Source organism: Anser cygnoides, chromosome 8 (assembly GCF_040182565.1).
Source record: "Anser cygnoides isolate HZ-2024a breed goose chromosome 8, Taihu_goose_T2T_genome, whole genome shotgun sequence".
NCBI classification, from domain to species: domain Eukaryota; kingdom Metazoa; phylum Chordata; class Aves; order Anseriformes; family Anatidae; genus Anser; species Anser cygnoides.
The window spans coordinates 17,032,197-17,048,668 of NC_089880.1; the positions used below are offsets into that span (position 1 = coordinate 17,032,197).

Here is a 16,472-nt window from a genome sequence, read left to right on the forward strand (position 1 = left end):
AGTGGCAGTGAAGTGGTGGCTGTTAAAGAGCTGCATTCCTTCACTGCCACTTGTATTCCACTTAACAGTTTCTTGAGTCAGCATTTAAAAATGCGCAAATGCAGGTCTTGAGAATGAAAATTAAAAAGATATATAATCTCTTTAACTTCCATATGGCCTCTGTATTGCTTGAGGGCTTAAATTCTATAGTGGATTTCTCAGACAGATCTCTTGGAGGAAGTTTTATTACTGACAGCAAAGATGGGTCAAGAGACAGTGAATGAGTTTGAAGCAGACACTGAATTTTCTGTAAGCATCCTGCGTCAGTAAGTCTCAATCCTTGTTAGCCTGATACCAAATGAAGGGTGCATGCTGGACAGTCCTGTACTCCCTTCTTCCCTTTGGTCTTAATTCTGACTTGTTCAGCGTCTGTAGTTGTGAGGAAGGACTTGCTGGCCACATGCATCCTAATGCATTGAGCAGGCCATTTGGTCTGGGGCCAACTGGCATGTCGTGTCCCTGGTCCGTTCAGTTAAATGCTTCCTTCCTTCCCCCTCGAAGAGTCAGGAGGTCTGTTGGGAATGGCCCCTAGCCTGCCTTAACCCCAGCTGTCCTTGTCTTCTGGAGCCTGGTTGGCACCAGCCAGGGCTGCCTTAATGCTGCAGTGGCGGGGACGTCTGTGAACTACTCAGGTCTTTGACCAGGCCTCGCTTAGTCTGCACTGCCCGCAGCCTGTCTGGAGCCCTGGTGCTGACCACCCGGCCTGGGACCTGCCAAGTCCCCGCCTTAGCAGCAGAAGCCCGCTCCCCAGGCAGGCCAAAGCCGTGAGGCTGCCTCAGGCTCACCCTGGGGGTGGCAGCGGGGGCCTCCTGCGGCCCTCCGGTGCTGGGCTCCCCAGTGCGTGGCACTGCAAGAAGCAGGCCAGAGACCTGCGACACTGGAGAGCACTCAGGAAAACAAAGCTCTTGGATCCGTATCAGTCCATTTTTTTGGCTGGAGGGTGTTCTAATGTGCTCCCGGTGTGTGTGCAGTTGGCATGTTTACTGGGGTGGGCTGAGCTTTTCTCAGGGCCGAGTCAGCGGCGTTGTGCTGTGAACCCAGCCTAGCCGAGCAGGAGACTGGGGCACGTTCTGGAGACTTGCTGCAATCCTGCGCTGGGGTCAGAGGAGAGCTGCAGAGGGAGGGAAGAGTGTTCCTCTGTCTTGGACAAGAATGACCAAGAAGCTACACAGTGGGCATGCCCCAACCCCTCTTTTAGCTGGTTTGGGGTGTTTTTCCCGTTTTGAAGAGTAGCAGTGCAGAGATTTGTTTATTTAATTATTGAGCTCCACTCAGTTAAGGAGCACCTTGGCTGTAGTAAGCAAATTAAAAGTGTGTGTATTTAGCAGTTTATCATGTCAGTTTACACTTTTCCTTACCCCCAGATTAGGTGACAGTGTAGCAAAGAAAGTTGTCTGTAATTCCGTCTTTAAATACCTGTTCATTTTGGGCCTTCTGCTGTCTCATCTTTCACTAACCTGGGGATTTAAGTACCTACCTAAATGAGTTGGTACTTGGAAGCAATAATTAGGTTCTTTTGTGCTTGAAAATCTGTGCCTGTCTTGCTGATTAGAACATGCTTACACTTCAGAAATGAAAACAAGAGCCATAGTTCAGATGGTGGGAGCTGGGAGAGATCCTGGATGATAGAGCGCTGGATGTTCTGTAACTGTTCCCAGTGAGTGAATGGTTTAGACTTAGGGAAGCTAGTTGTAGCCAAAAATAGAAACTGATGAGATCAGTACAGTAATGATAACTTTCATAATTATACATCATTAGTCTACAACTAGCTCATGATACTATAGCTAAGTATTTTCTTGTTCTTCAACAATTTACTTTTAAATGTGAGAAGTTCTACGTGAAGCCGCTTTCTGGTAAAATGCAGGGATCATTTGAGACCTTAATGGCGTTATTACTCACTGGGAAGCATTGGCTTTCAAATGTGCTGTGTTTTCTGTGCTTGTGTCTGTTTGTGCAACGAGGCCACGCTTATCTTTACGGTCGGTATCAATCCCTCAGGAATGCTGACGTTTTGGTCCCCGGCTCTGTGTGCGTTCCTTCTGTCCACCCATGTCTGGTACCTGTTTACAAATCGCTCACCTGTGCTGTGACTTGCACATCACAATATTAAAACTGAAGTTTTAGAAATCAAATTGACTTTTCACTTGGTTTGCAATTTAAACCTACTGGATTTAGTTTCCCACTCATGTTTGTAGATTTTTAAAAAATTAGATAGCTTTAATTAGCTTTAATAGCATAGTCATAGAGGGCGATTATCTTGTTGTGCAGGATGTCGTGTCGAGTCTTTCCTCCAAAGAACTTGCACTTAAGTTACAACATCAAAAGAAAGACTGGGAGTAAAATGCTTTTAATTCCTAGCTGGGGAAATGAGGGAAGAAAGGTTAGGTAACCTATACAAGATTCTTGGATCTGTGAGGACCAGAGACAATATTCAAAATTGACATTTTTTGAAACTTCTTTCTTAGTGAGGTCATTTTTACACTTCAGTCCTGTAAATTTATGTAAGAAATGGAAAATCAGGGAAGACTAAAGAAATGATCCTACCCCAATATCCACAGAAACTTTTTTTGTCTTTTGGGTCTGCCTCCCTCATATAAGTCTTGGCAAACTTACACAAATGACATAAAATCCTTCAATGGAAGCATGTGAAGGGAAGCTGAAAGTGACTGCTGTGCCTAACCAAGGTCTGCACAGCAAGACTTATCTACTCTTCAGCTAAACACTTTGCAGTGCTGCAGAGAAATGTTACAATAAGCATCAGCTGTATGATGGCAAACATTTGCTGGGTAGCAGCAGTTTCTGTATTATTTTTTTCCCCACTGTGCTCTTAAATTGCCAGATTATGATGCCTCTGATTGTGTTAAAGAACATTGTGAACCACATCTTTTATTAGGGTCTGCTAGACATGAATTTGAATACCGGAATTTTACATAAAATTAATAATGAGTCCTCTTGGGAAAGAGGGAGGGAATTATAACACAAAAATGACATCTTGAAATGCATAAATGTTCTGTGAAACTAGTTAATACAATACAGTGTGTTTGTTTTTGGTTTTGGTCTAAATTCTGCATACTTTGTGTCTTTGAAAATGAGAGTTTGTTATCAGGTGTTGCTTTTTATTATAAGCTTTTGCATGCTTTCAAAGGTCAGGGATATATATTTTTTTAATAGGTACAAAGTAGGGATGAAAAGACCTCAAGGAGTCATCTAGTTCATTGCTGCCCAGGGCAGGATCTCACATTATGCCTTGTCTGTCAAGCTGGCTCTGAAGTTCCCCATAGTGGGGATTTTTTGTCTAGGCAGGGCTGCAGACTGTCAGGGTTTTGTACCGTCATGTCTTGTGAAGTCTGTGCAGTGTGGGAGAAGTGGGAGGCAGCTGTGGGAGTGTTGGTGAACCAGCTGCAACCAATGTTGGCTGTAAAGTACTGGAGTTAATTCTTTCTTTAGAAAAAAAGAAAAAAAAAGTTTAATTTGTGCATTTCTGGCGTACAAGCTATTTCAGCTCCTTAACTTCTGGTGAATCTGGAAGTATGGATCAGTTAGGAATGATCCAGATGAAGTCTGCCCCGTTCCTGCTGTCCTCCTCCAACTACGAGGACAAACACCTCTTCTCTTCTGCATTGCTCCGCCAGCTGGAGCCTGCTCCCTAGGCTGATGTGCAGTTAAGGTTGGAAGGTGCCTGTGGAGGTCATCTAGTCCCAACTCCTGCTCAAAGCAGGCTCAGCTGGAGCAGGCTGCCCAGTAGCATTTCATTTCAAGTGCTGAGTATCCCCAGGGAGGGAGACTCCACAGTCTGTGGGCAACCTGTTCCAGGGAGCCAGGCACTAGCAAGAAGCGTCTTGGAAATTTTTATCAGCTGAGCGTGAGTCTAGGAGGGTGGCAGACCTTGGGGGAAAGACAAACTTGCATGAAGACTGTTGCTCCAGTGGATTTTTTCCCCCTTTTGCTTATTCTTTCTGCTCCATTAAGCATGCCTACTTTTCAGAACGGTGCCAGATCTCTTCTTCAGAAGTCTGAGAGGGGGCAGCAGGGCAGCTACGCTGTTGCTCATCAGGATGAACTCTCTATTTAAGGCATTTTTTAACTTTTATGTAAAGTACCACAGCACCTGCAGTTATTTATCTGAATCCCCTGAGACTGAAAGCCTTCATGTACTGGGTCAGGATTTTCTAAAAATAGATCAGTGATACACATGGTGTGCAGAGCACTGGGAGCTGCCCGTTGCCAGCACTCGCTGTCGTCCTTCAGTCGCTTGGGACCCCCAGAAAGGCCATATGGGCTGTAGCAGCGAGGCAGGACCGAGACGAGTGAGTGCAGGGTACTGTGTCTGTCAGAACCTGGTATTTCCTTCCTGTGGGATGATGTCTCAGACTTAGTGTTATTTCAACCTATTTGTGTGCATTTCATTTCCTTTATTTTAATGATGCATAGCTTATGCTGATGATGTTTTTAGCTTCATCTTCAAAGGTGGATTAGGGCTAATGGGGCCCACATGCATCAAAATTTCAGGCTAAAGAAAGGAAGAAAAAATGTTAGTATTTTCCACATCTGCCAAAATGCCCAGCTTCTCCAGACAATCATGTGGGACGGCTAACAGGCCCATCAGTAAAGAAAAAGGACATTTTTAAAAATGGAAATGCGCTATTTGCTTCATATAGCACAAGAATCCAGTTTTTAAACACTGAAATAATTGCTTTTGGAGTTTGTGTGTTCGTTTATGTATATAAAGAAAATAAAAGTTCCCAAGCTTGAAGTAATGGGACCAGAGTACCACTGTTACTGTAGAATGACTCTGGTTTTCTTCTTGGGAAGCTAACAGGGGGCCTAGCAAATAAGTGGCGATTTGAACTTTTGCTGGCTGACTAGAATTGATACCTGCTTTCACATGGGGTTTAGTTGCCCCTGTTTTCTGAGAACCACCTTGGTTGTGATAATGTTTGATAATGTAATGTAACATGTTGATCTCCATCTGGACAGATGTGGCACTGCCGAATAAATGGCTTAATGAGACTGCAATAGGAGTTTCACTGCAGAGGGCCTGAGTTGTGCTCAAGCACTTTCTTTGAGAGGGGATTCAGGAATGAAAGCTGGTATGTCACCAGTTATTTACATGATCGGTATGTCTTCCCCACTTACTAATACGTAACTCTGCAATCAGGTAAAACAGCATAAAAAATGAGAGTGTTATTTTGGGATTGGAATATGTTTTTGCCAAAATCTGTCCATGCTCTTTTCCAGGGACTTTTCAAATGCTGGAAGTGCTGAAGGTGTCTGCTTCAGTGTTGTTCCTATTGCCCATGTGGATGTGGTACATGAAATTGAACAAGTTTCTAACTTAACTTTTTGTTCTGCCTGCATGTGCTGGTAGGAATAATATATCTCTTCATAAGCATAAGCAGATCCTGAACTGGACCAGAAAATACATTAAGCTTGGAACTGTCCCACATGCTCCCTAGGACTTAGGAGGATCTAAACTCATGCTGAAGCAGAAAACGGGGGGGAGTCCGTGGAAACCGAAATGCGCTGGCAGGGCTCACAAAAACTCTTTCATGTTAGTTTTGAAAGTCTTTAGTTCCAAAAGAAATGGATTTTTCAATCTCCCTTCATTATTAAAGGATTGTTTACTTATTTTTGCTCTTTGATCCCTCTGCAGGGGAAGGGTTATGTATGGCTGCAGAACGGTTTGAATTTTTCCCACTGGCAAACTAGGTTGCATTAAGTGTGATGTGTTGGTTTGTCTTGAAGCTGATAGCAGGTGGCTCTCTTTTGTTAGCAGATCAGAATCTTCTTGTGGCTCAACAGCTGCTCCTGAAAGAGAGAACTGCACTGAGCCTTTGGGAGTAGCCCAGGAATTCAGAGCTGTCGTTTGCGTTATTTCCTCAGTGTTTTCAATCATTCCTGTCCTTAAAAGGTACTTAACAAAATTGGAGGAAAAGGCTGGTTTCCAGCACTTATATTTTGAACTGCTAATTATGACGTGGATGTTAAACTCTGCCAAATGCAAGCACCGATTTTTTTTTTTTTCCCCGTGTATTAGTTTGAAGCCATGAATTATTCCCCACCAGACTTCAGCCAAACAAACCTAAGTTCCTGTAGTCAGACTAGTAAGTGAATTGTGTTGTTAGTCAAAAGCCACCTTGTCGCAGTCCTAGAATGAGGTTAACTAGGAAGCTTGAGTTTTAGGCAACCAGAAGGAGTAGTGAGAAATTTTTTGTTCCTCTAGTTGCTCTGAGAAACATGAAATAGGAAGTCTTGCTAATGTTAATGGCAGCAGCAGGGCTTTTCTCTCTCCTTTAATTATCAGCACTTAACCAGTTTATGGAAGGATGCAGGGATATTAAGTCAGCATTGCATCAAAAAAAAATCAGTGTGTTTAAGTGAGATTAAAAACTCTTTGGAGAGGAGCCAATGTGGGTTTTTTGGTTCATTTTTTTAAAAATGTTTGTGGCAGAGAAGAGGAGCACAGGTGCAGAGCATTGACCTCAGCTGCACTGACTTGGGCTGCTGTAGCTAGTTAGCTGTTTTCCCTGATGAGTGCTGGAGTGTGGTCCTTGGCTGCCTCATCTCGTGTCCTGCCAGCAGGGAAGTGACTGTTTGGGGGAGTTATGTCTCCCAGCTGCAGCTCTGTGTGAGAAGATAAATAAATTCTTCAGCAGCGACACAGCCCCCGGAGAGGCATGATGGAGGCACAGGCAGGTGTACTGATACAGTAATACACCGGGGTGCCTGCTTTCAGAGCTGTTTCAGGTATGAAATCCCACGATCCTGACATTTAGCTGCAGATTAGCTGCTCAAGGGAGTTTCAGCATTGGGATGCATATTAATGCTATTAACTTCCCAAGAGGTTTAATGAGGAATGTGTGTTTGCTCTCAAAAATTCTTAAATTATTAGTGTCCGTTCCTGTAGTCTAACAAGAATTTGTAACAGATGCTATAACCCGTAAAGGCAGTGACAAAAATGATCTAAAGAGAAGTGAGAAGCACAGCAGTTATGTGTACGAGTCACTGCAGGGATGCTAACAAAAGGGGAATAATGAAGGATGAAGGGTCGGGGTGGGAACTGCATGTCTAGGGCAAAGGCGTCTGTGGTTTGGAAAACAACAGAAGCGGCACTATTGCTCTTTTCTGCACACTGGGAAGTTAAAATGAGTACTGGTGTCTTCAGGAACCGATGGCCCATGTTTTATTTTCCATTAATTCTTGTCTAGGATTGGCTAGAAAGATGACATGAAAGGCTGTGGTTGTTCCATCATTTTAGATCAACCACAGTGATCACAAGGGGTTGGAGCTGAGGTTGTAGTTAGTGCTTGGGAGAAAAAGGTCCGAGCAGTCACTGTTTTAGAAAACTGCTGCTGTGAAGGACCAAAGTATTTGTCTTATGTTAATATAGGATTGATTCTCTATGCATAACTGGAGAAGTCACAAAAACAGAGGGGGGTAAAGTTCAGATTTTATGCAGAGATCTCTGCTGCTAATGAGCAGTGGGGTGAGGATCTTGAATTCTCTTACTGTGAGATGTAATGGGACTTGGGTGTAGAAGTTTTTTTTTATTTCAGAAGCATGTTTATTGCTAATCGTGCAGGGCCCACAGTTTTCAGGAGGAGGCAGTTGCCTTGTGGGCATGGCACCTTACGCTCTATTTTACTTGAGAGATTGGTCTCCTCTGTACGAGTAGGATTGGGAGTAGGTCTGGGGATTAGATTTATGACTGAGGAGTGTAGAGTTCTAAGGTTGTTCTTGTCTGTGGTCAGCAAGAGGGTAATACCTTACTCTCTTTTATGATGTAGTTCATAGTATGGCTGAGAAATTTGGAAGTTCAGACACTCAGGTCACTGCTGGGTTCTGCTGCTTCTGCAAAGTTGAGAGCTTTGTCCAGGAAAACCAAAGCTGTATGCTGTTCTTTTATAGTTTGGTGGGGTTTTCTAGTTCTAGAATATTTCTATTACAAACTCCAAACAAATCCTAGTTGAAAAGCCTTGTCTTGCTGCTGGATTCTACAAGCAATAGCCTTTCTAATTATTTTAGCTCCCTCTTTGTCAGTGCCATGTGTTCTTTTTGTTTTGAATGGATCTACTAGTTATAATTGAGGCTAGTGTTAGATATGAGCACAGATCCTGCAAAACCCGGCAGGAAGAGATGGGAAGAGAGTTGGTGTCAGCAGGTAGCAGTGTTTTTTGGTTTGATGTATACAAGGGACCTCTGTGTGGCACAGCTGGAATAGATTGGAGGTTAGCTTTCGGGTTTTGAAATCTGAATATTCAAGCGCCTGCTTTATTGATGGGTTGCACAGGCTTAAAAAGTCAGGGAGTTGTCAGTGAGGGGCCAATGTCTGATAGATTTTTTTATTTTTTTTTTTGCTGTGGATATCATCCCTTACTTGGTTAGGGTTAGAGCTGAGTTTGTCTTGGGACTTTGAACTCCAGTTACTTCTCACCCGTGCAGAACCTATAGATGTAGAGGAGCTTGTATTGGTGGAGCACTTGCGTTATGATCTTATGTTTTTGAGTGAACTGAGATTTGGGGGAGGGGCAGTATGGTTAGGGGTAAGACTTGGAAATTGTAATTTACTGCTGGATTTTTTTGTGGCCAGTAGAGTTAGGAAGAAGGTTGGCATTGACTGTGCACGTGCCTGGAACTCTGTAGCTTCTATGATTTGTCTTGGTTGCGTTACTCGGTGCTGTCAGGTGGGATGTTGGAAGAGGTGAGTTCCTTCTATTTTCACTTGCTACGTGGAACAGCTCGGGTCAGGATTGGGTTCTGGGAGTTGCAGGCTGCTGCAGGCTGAGGTACCAGCAGGTACTCACATCCCAGAGGTTCAGAAAGAGGCCTGTTGCTGATAGCACAGACAAGCATGATGCACTCAGCTCCTGATGTGTATGTACCCTGTTTGTGATCTGCTTTCAGGGCAAGGCTGGGGAGCCCAGAGCTTCCAGGCCCCAGAATGTTGTAGAGCTGACAAAATTAGGAAGAGGCTGGTGTGGGCTGAGGGCTGATGTTCTCCTGACAAAGCAAAAGAAATTTCTTTGGACCTGAAATGAAACAGGCAGTCCTAGTGACTGCTGGGAAGAGGCACGAGCACAGCCAGTTCTTGTAACTAAGCAAGGGTGGTAGACCTAAGCAGGGGTGGTACCCTAAGACCCTAAGCAAGGGTGGTACCACCCTAACAGCAGGGTGGTAGACCAGAACGATGCTTCTTTTTCCCAGTAATGTGCCATTAGATTTACTTGACGACTCACTGGCATAAATCAGTTTCTGGATACAGCCGGTGTGCTCCAAATGATGCATGCGTTGTCAGTAGGAAGTTCTGGGTGAAGTTTCCACTTAGTTGTCATCTATGACTGGCCTCAGGGCTCTGGAGGAGCCTACCCCGACTCTTCTAAATAGGTTAGCAGAGAATAATAATTGCTTTTGGGTCTTCTGCCTCTTCAGATATTTTTTTCCTCCAGCTCTGGCTGTTGGAGGCATTGGTTACACTATTTTTCAAAACATTAATCTGAAATGAGTTCAGTGTGCGTGAATGGAATTTGAAAATGTCACTGCTGCTAAATATCTTAATTTATTATTTTCTGAATGTAAAGCAGGATTTAAATATAAATTATCATCGTTAAACCATGGAGTGGGCTTATGTTACACATTTAATCCCTCCTAGCACCGATGCACTCACCCCTTCGCCTCCCCCCATCCTTATTTCTCTCACAAACAAGTGAGTTGTGTCCACAAAAAGTCTTGTCAATGAGTTGTTATTTCAGACTAGTGAGCTCATAGCTGTCTGCTGGCAGAACACTGCTCTGACTTCTTCACACAAACTAAGGCTGTGGCCAGGATTTTTTGTTGAATACCTGGGCCTTGAAGGGAGCTCTGTTTTACAGAACAAGAATCAAACTGCTATCGGTGGGGTTTCCTCATGTTGTGACTACAAACATCACACCTGCCTTTTTGGACCAGCCAGTCTTCATAAATATAGATACAGGTTTAAAGGATAAAGAAAGGGTGTTCAGAGCTAGGCTAGAGCTAAGTAAAGCAGCCACTTCTTTCCTACACTTAGCCAGCTGCAAACCTGGTGCAACCACGTTGGTAGCAAAGATCACATACTCAACCTGCAGATAGCTTCACTCACCTTCGAGTTTGCTCGATTGTCTGTTGCAAGGCGGGTGCTGCATGGACTGTCATCTCTTGCTGCACTCACTCGGGCTGCAGACTGCATCTTTGAATGCAGACTGCCCAGCCCCAGCAGAGCAGGTGGATATAAATCACAAATGCTAGCAAGCATAAATTCAATGTACCATGGAGGAGACTTGCTGAGGGGAAACCTGGTTCAAGTCTTTCTCAGTTATTTTTTTACCTCTCCAGTTGAGTGAGAACTCTGAGGGAAAGCAATTACGTATTAGAGCAGTTATCGCCCGCCTGACAAATCTGACCAGCTCCTGTTGCGGCTGCAGAGTGCGTGGCCAAGTTGGTTACTACACATATGATTTGGGACAGCCTGCAGATAAAGAAAAACATCTGGTTATAAGAGCTTGGGCACATAGCTGTTCAACCACACAGCACATAGACCAAAACCCCAGCATTTTCTGCTCTGGTAGACATATTTCTTCCAGATCTACTCGACCAACAAAGATACATTTCCTCCAGGTCTCCTGAACTGACAGCACAGATGGAGCAATAAAGCAGCGCTAACTCTGGCATGGAAGTTATGAATACGCTTGGAAGAGACCAACTAAGCAGCCAAAGAAACTGAGTTTTCAGCTTGTTAGATCTTATATCAGGTTACTCAATCTGAATGGGCTAATGAAACTCTTTAGCACAAACGGTCTACTTAATCGTGACAGGGCAGAAACAGTTTATGCTGAAATGGTCTTGCAAGGTGTCTGCTGTCTGCCTCAGATGCTAAGTTTGGAGCATGAGAAAAAAGGGCTACAGACTGGAAAACATCCTCAGCAGACTGATAGCTCAGAAACCTGTTATCTGTTCTTTGGGTTCTCCCAGACAGAGGCCGAGCGAGAAACTTGGCAGATGTTTAGGAGAGACCAAATGATTTTTCAACTGAGACAAAACTTGTCTCAGTTTTTCCATGAAGAAATTAACTGATTACTTCTGTTTCATTTATTTAAGAAATCCCTCTAGTGGCCAGTTACTTACATGACACGTTGGCAGTTTGCAGACCATGTGACACATCAGTTGCTGTTGTTGCATGGATTTCAGGTGAAACTCTTGATGGCTTATATGAAAGCCTTCAGAAAAAGAGCCTGAGCCGGTTTCAGATGAAACCTTTTTTTTTTTTTTTTGAGTGGCAAGCAGGTGATGCTAAAATTTTCAAATTACTTACGGTGACACTAAGTGATGCTTTGCCTGCGGTATATAGCAGGTTAAATGTTCTGTGGGATACCTTGGAGTGTAACTTCTAAGCAACTTGGTAAAGAAAAGCTGAATAAGGAATTAGGTTTCAGTTTATGTCTCCTTATATATCACATTGCTATTTAAAACCCAAAGCACCGTATGTTATTTTACATTAAGAGGATACTTGATTTGTCTGTTTTTACTGTTTTATTGTTTTATGCTGTCTGCCATTCTGTATTGCAGTACTGGAATCATGGTGTGGATGGTGTTTTTCACTAAAAGGGCGAGCTTGGGATTGGCTTCCTACACACTCAGCTGACGCTTCTCCTTGTTTTCATCCCAACCCCAGCAGTGCCTTGTGATCAGCTTGTCAGATGTTCCAAAAATTTAGACTTCTAGCCTTTGAAATTGCCTCAGAGCCCTAGGGAACTCAAATGTCTAGGCATAAGGACGCTGCTGAACAAGTACCGTGATACAAGCAAGGGCTATTTGGTCAGTGCATGTCCTTGTTGGATCTGATGCCTGCAGATGTGTGTGGGAGTTTCTCCAGTGATGGTAGAAAGCTCTGTCTTTGACCTTATCTTGTGCAGTTCATTCCCTGGCTATAGCTATTTTAATGCTGTGAATGCCTCACACTGGTGGCGGCACAGATGGAAAGCACACTCGGCAAAATAAAGGTAAATGTGTATTTTATGGAGCTTCCAATTATCCAATAAATTCAGTAATAAGTGGCTGCTGAGATTAAGTGCTCATTTCCTTTCTTTATTTACAACCCCACAATGCAGGGGAAAAAAATATTTATCCTCAGAATGTGTCTCTGTGGTCAGGATTAAGCCTTAAGAAGTCAGACTAAATGGGGCATGCACATTCTTCTACTATCAAACCTGCACAGAGAGGGCAGACCAGCAGAGTGAGAATGGCCACATGGTGTAAGGTCCTGTAGTATAATGGGAACAATCCCATGCTTTGTTTAAATGCCACTTAATTTAAACAATCCCATTTCCTTATTGGGAATGAGAAAGACACAGCTTTTCTCATATTACTCTGCATTCCTTTTTATGTATGAGACTAGGGAAATGCCGTGAGCTTGTTTGTGTTTCTTTCACTCTTTAGAGTTAAGTTAGCCATCAGTGTAGCATCACCTTCCATCAGTTTGAGTGCAGAATTGGACCTTTCCCAGAGAAAACAGGTTATAACTCAGAAATCCATAGTATGGCACACGTGGTGTAGCCATGTATCATGCAAATGTGTGTGTCTGTGCCTCCCTCCATAGGAGAGGCCATATGGATTCCTATATGTGTGAGCAAAATATGAGGTGACAAATAAAAGAGATTCAGACTCAGAAGTTTTAGCTACCCCAAAGTATTTAAAATTTTAAAGTAGAAGTGCCTTGCTTGCACACTGGCCTGTTACACGATGAGGTTGTGGATTATCTAGCCGTAGTTTGGAGGACCTGCTCTCAGAGCATGTTCTGTGCTGCAGTGTGTGTCTGAGGTGACAAACAGTCCTGCCCAGCTGGGCAAACTCAAGTGGCAAAACTAAAAACAGGTTTCGCTGCCCACTTGGACAGCTTGCTTAGAGACAAGACCTTCAAAGCACAAAAAGACGTGAGGCAGTTAATGAACCACCTCACAGCTGCAGCCCACTGCGCCTTTTCAGCCTGTGAGGATGGAACCAGGGCCAGATCACAAGGTCGGCAAGGGGAGCGGTCTTGTGACCAATGAACTCGGCAGATACGGGTGCCCTACTGAGATGCTAAGAGAGTAGTAAGTCATGTTGAGTAATGCCACTGCGGGTGCTGGACTCTAAGTGCAAGCGCTTCACTGCTTTAAAAAATAAATCTAGAAGTACATCTCCAAAAACCTAGAGCTCTTTTCAGTGATGAAAGCAAAATACTTGAGCAGGTAGGGAGGCTTTGCCTTAGAGCTTTTGTGAGATTCGTGAAAGCTACATGGAGGAAAATTTGCTCTTGAGATTGCCATGGCTGCAAATTTACCACTAGAATGACAAATACTCTGTGAATGTGTTAAGTAAACAGCCCTACAGAAGCTGAATGTTTGTAATTTATTTGTGTATATACCAGAAGGGAGGGTAGGCTTGGTTTATCATTCCCAGCCCTGACACCCACTCATCTTTTGTGACTTGTAAAAATCCATTAATCTCTTTGCTTTTGTTTCCCTCTCTGCAAAATGGAGCTCTAATGCTGCCTCAGTGCCGTGCCCATGGAGGCTGTGACCTTTGCTGGAGGTTTCAGGGGCCTCTAGGCATGCCCTCTAACCCACCTGATTCATGTTGCCTAATTCCCAGAGGCACCTAGAAGATGAGTACACCCAGCCATCAAAGTGAGAAACTGTAAAAATCTGTCTCTGGTAGAAATTCAGAAAGTTTTGAATTGATACATTGACTATTTCTTGTTCACACAGTGCTGTGCCTTTTTTTTATATTCATAACCCTGTCAGTATAGAAGGTGTTGCCTTTCCAGCTGTTTCTTCATCTAAAACATGATGGACAAAATTACAGATGGCATCCACCAAAACTTTTTCATACACAAGCGTTGAATATTTTTTTCCAGCTTGGCAGAAGTGGTTGTTTTCCTAATCTCTTAATTATATATAAATAATTTTCAGCCACTTGCCAGCAAATATGACATAATCCATTCATTTTGAAGCCCTGTACCATTCCCTGTAGTTCAGAAAAGTTCTGTTTTTCCAGTCTAACTGGCTACTTAAAGGTTAGGCCAAAATTATGAAGTCCCAAGTTCCATGCTGGCTTCTGCAAAGTGCAACTGTAAAATAACTTAGTCATGACTGCTTAATGTTGGTGAAACCAAAATTTGGTGTAAAGTACTTTTTACCAAGTGAAACCTGTGCCAGTGAGAGGATAATGAAATGCACTATGTTTTAGTTTGCTGAGAATTTGCGATAGATCAAGACAAAAGTACAGTCTGATGTCATTAGATACTGTGTGTGGTTAACCTTATCTTGTATGTTCATGGGAATTATGCATTGCTTGGGCTGCTGGAGGGCGGGGATTGGCCTTGCTGGGTGGGATGGGCTAGTTTTATCTCCAGCATTAATGCTTTGGGTTTGATTTTTTATTGTGCGTTCCTTGATCCTGGAGTATAGGAGATTAAATGAGTTATTTCTCATTGTGTTCTCTTCAAGGGCACTCTCCAAGGCTCTGATAATCCCAGAAAATCAGGAGCTAGTGCAGGAGCTAGCAGGACTTGTGGAGAGAGCTTTGAACTAGCTATGATGGGGAGGGGGATAAAACAGGGCTCACCAGAGAGGTGCCTAGGGGAACAGTGCTGAAGCTGGGGGTGAGGCAGATGTCTCATCTGAAGTGCATCTACACCAATGCACGCAGCATGGGCAGCAAACAGGAGGAGCTAGAAGCGATTGTGAGATAGGCTAACTACGGCCTAGTTGCAATAACTGAAACATGGTGGGATTACTTCTACAACTGGAGTACTGTGATGGATGGCTACAAGCTCTTCAGAAGGGATAGACAAGGTAGGGTGGCTCTTTATGTTAAAGAGTGTTTTGGTGTTGAAGAGCTTGCGGTTGGGAATGATACAGTTGAGTGTCTATGGATAAGGATCAGGGGGAAGGCCTGTAGGAGTGACATGTTGGTGGGGGTCTGTTATAGACTGCCTCATCAGGATGAAGAGATGGATGAGGCATTCTATGAGCAGCTTGCAAAAATTACATGATCATCAGCACTGGTTCTCATGGGAGACTTCAACTTCCCTGATATATGCTGGAAGTATAATACTGCGCAGAGGAAGCAGTCCAGGAGGATTTTAGAGTGTGTAGAAGATAGCTTCCTGACACAGCTGGTTCAAGAGCCTGCCAGGGGAGGTGCCCCACTAGACCTGCTCTTCACTAACAGGGAAGGACTGGTGGGAGATGTGAAAGTTGGGGACTGTCTTGGGCAGAGTGACCATGAAATTGCAGAGTTTTCTATTCTTGGTGATGTCAGAAGGGTAAGTAGCAAAACTGCTGTCTTGAACTTCCGGAGGGCGGGCTTTGACCTATTTAGGACACTTGTTGCAGGGGTCCCTTGGGAGTCACTCCCAAAGGGCAAAGGGGTCCAGGAAGCCTGAATGCTCCTCAAGAAGGAAATCTTAAAGACACAGGAGCAGGCTGTTCCTGTGTCCTGTAAGGCGAGCTGGAGGGGAAGAAGACTGGTATGGATGAACCAGGAACTTTTATTGAGACTCCGGGAGAAAAAGAGAGTCTACATCTGCTGGAAGAAAGGACAGGCTACTTGGGGCAACTACAAGGAAGTTGCTGAGATATGCAGAGAGGAAGTTAGAAAGGCAAAAGCCCAGCTTGAACTCAGATTGGCCACTGCAGTAAAAGAGAACAAGAAATCCTTTTACAAATATCTTAACAGCAAGAGAAGAACCAAGGAAAATTTCCATCCTTTACTTGATGCAGCAGGGAATGTGATCCCTGAGGATAAGGATAAGGCTGAGGTTCTCAACGCTTTCTTTACATCTGTCATCTGTCTTTAATAGTCGGATCAGTTATCCTCAGGGTACTTTACTCCCTGACCTGGGCGTCCCCTGTAATTCAGGTAGAGAATCACCTGCTGCGATCCAGGAAGAGACAGAGACCTGCTCCTCCATGTGGAATGTCACAAGTCCATGGGACCAGAGGAGCTCCACCCCAGGGTGCTGAGGGAGCTGGCGGAGGTAATTGCCAGGCCACTTTACACCATCTATCAGTGTTCATGATTGTCTGGAGAGGTCCCAGAGGATTAGAGGCTTGCTGACTCCCATCTACAAGAAGGGCCATAGGGAGGACCAGGGGAACTACAGGCCTGTCAGCCTGACCTTGGTTCCATGGAAAGTTATGGAGCAAATCATCTTGGGTGAGATCACACGGCACTTGTGTGGCATCCAGGAGATCAGGCCTAGCCAGCATGGGTTAACGAAAGGCAGGTCATGCTTGTCCAACCTCATCTCCTTCTATGATCAGGCTGGTAGATGAGGGAAAGGCTGTTGATGTAGTCTTCTTAGACTTCAGCAAAGCCTTTGACATGGTCTCCCACAGTATTCTCCTGGGGAAACTGGCTGCTTGTGGCCTGGA

The 16,472-nt window shown here is 44.1% G+C and overlaps 1 protein-coding gene across 8 annotated transcripts in view; it reads left to right on the forward strand.

Moving 5' to 3' along the window:
* The window catches only part of COLGALT2 (collagen beta(1-O)galactosyltransferase 2), a 76,674-nt gene that overhangs the window by 8,957 nt on the left and 51,245 nt on the right, over positions 1–16,472 (forward strand). The window contains exon 1 of one of the 8 annotated variants that reach the window (XM_048059093.2): positions 6,740–6,786. The exons of the other annotated variants lie outside the window; for them this stretch is intronic. The gene's annotated coding sequence lies outside the window, so the exon portion shown is untranslated. Of the gene's footprint in view, positions 1–6,739; positions 6,787–16,472 lie in introns of those variants that run through there. 8 annotated transcript variants of the gene reach the window in all.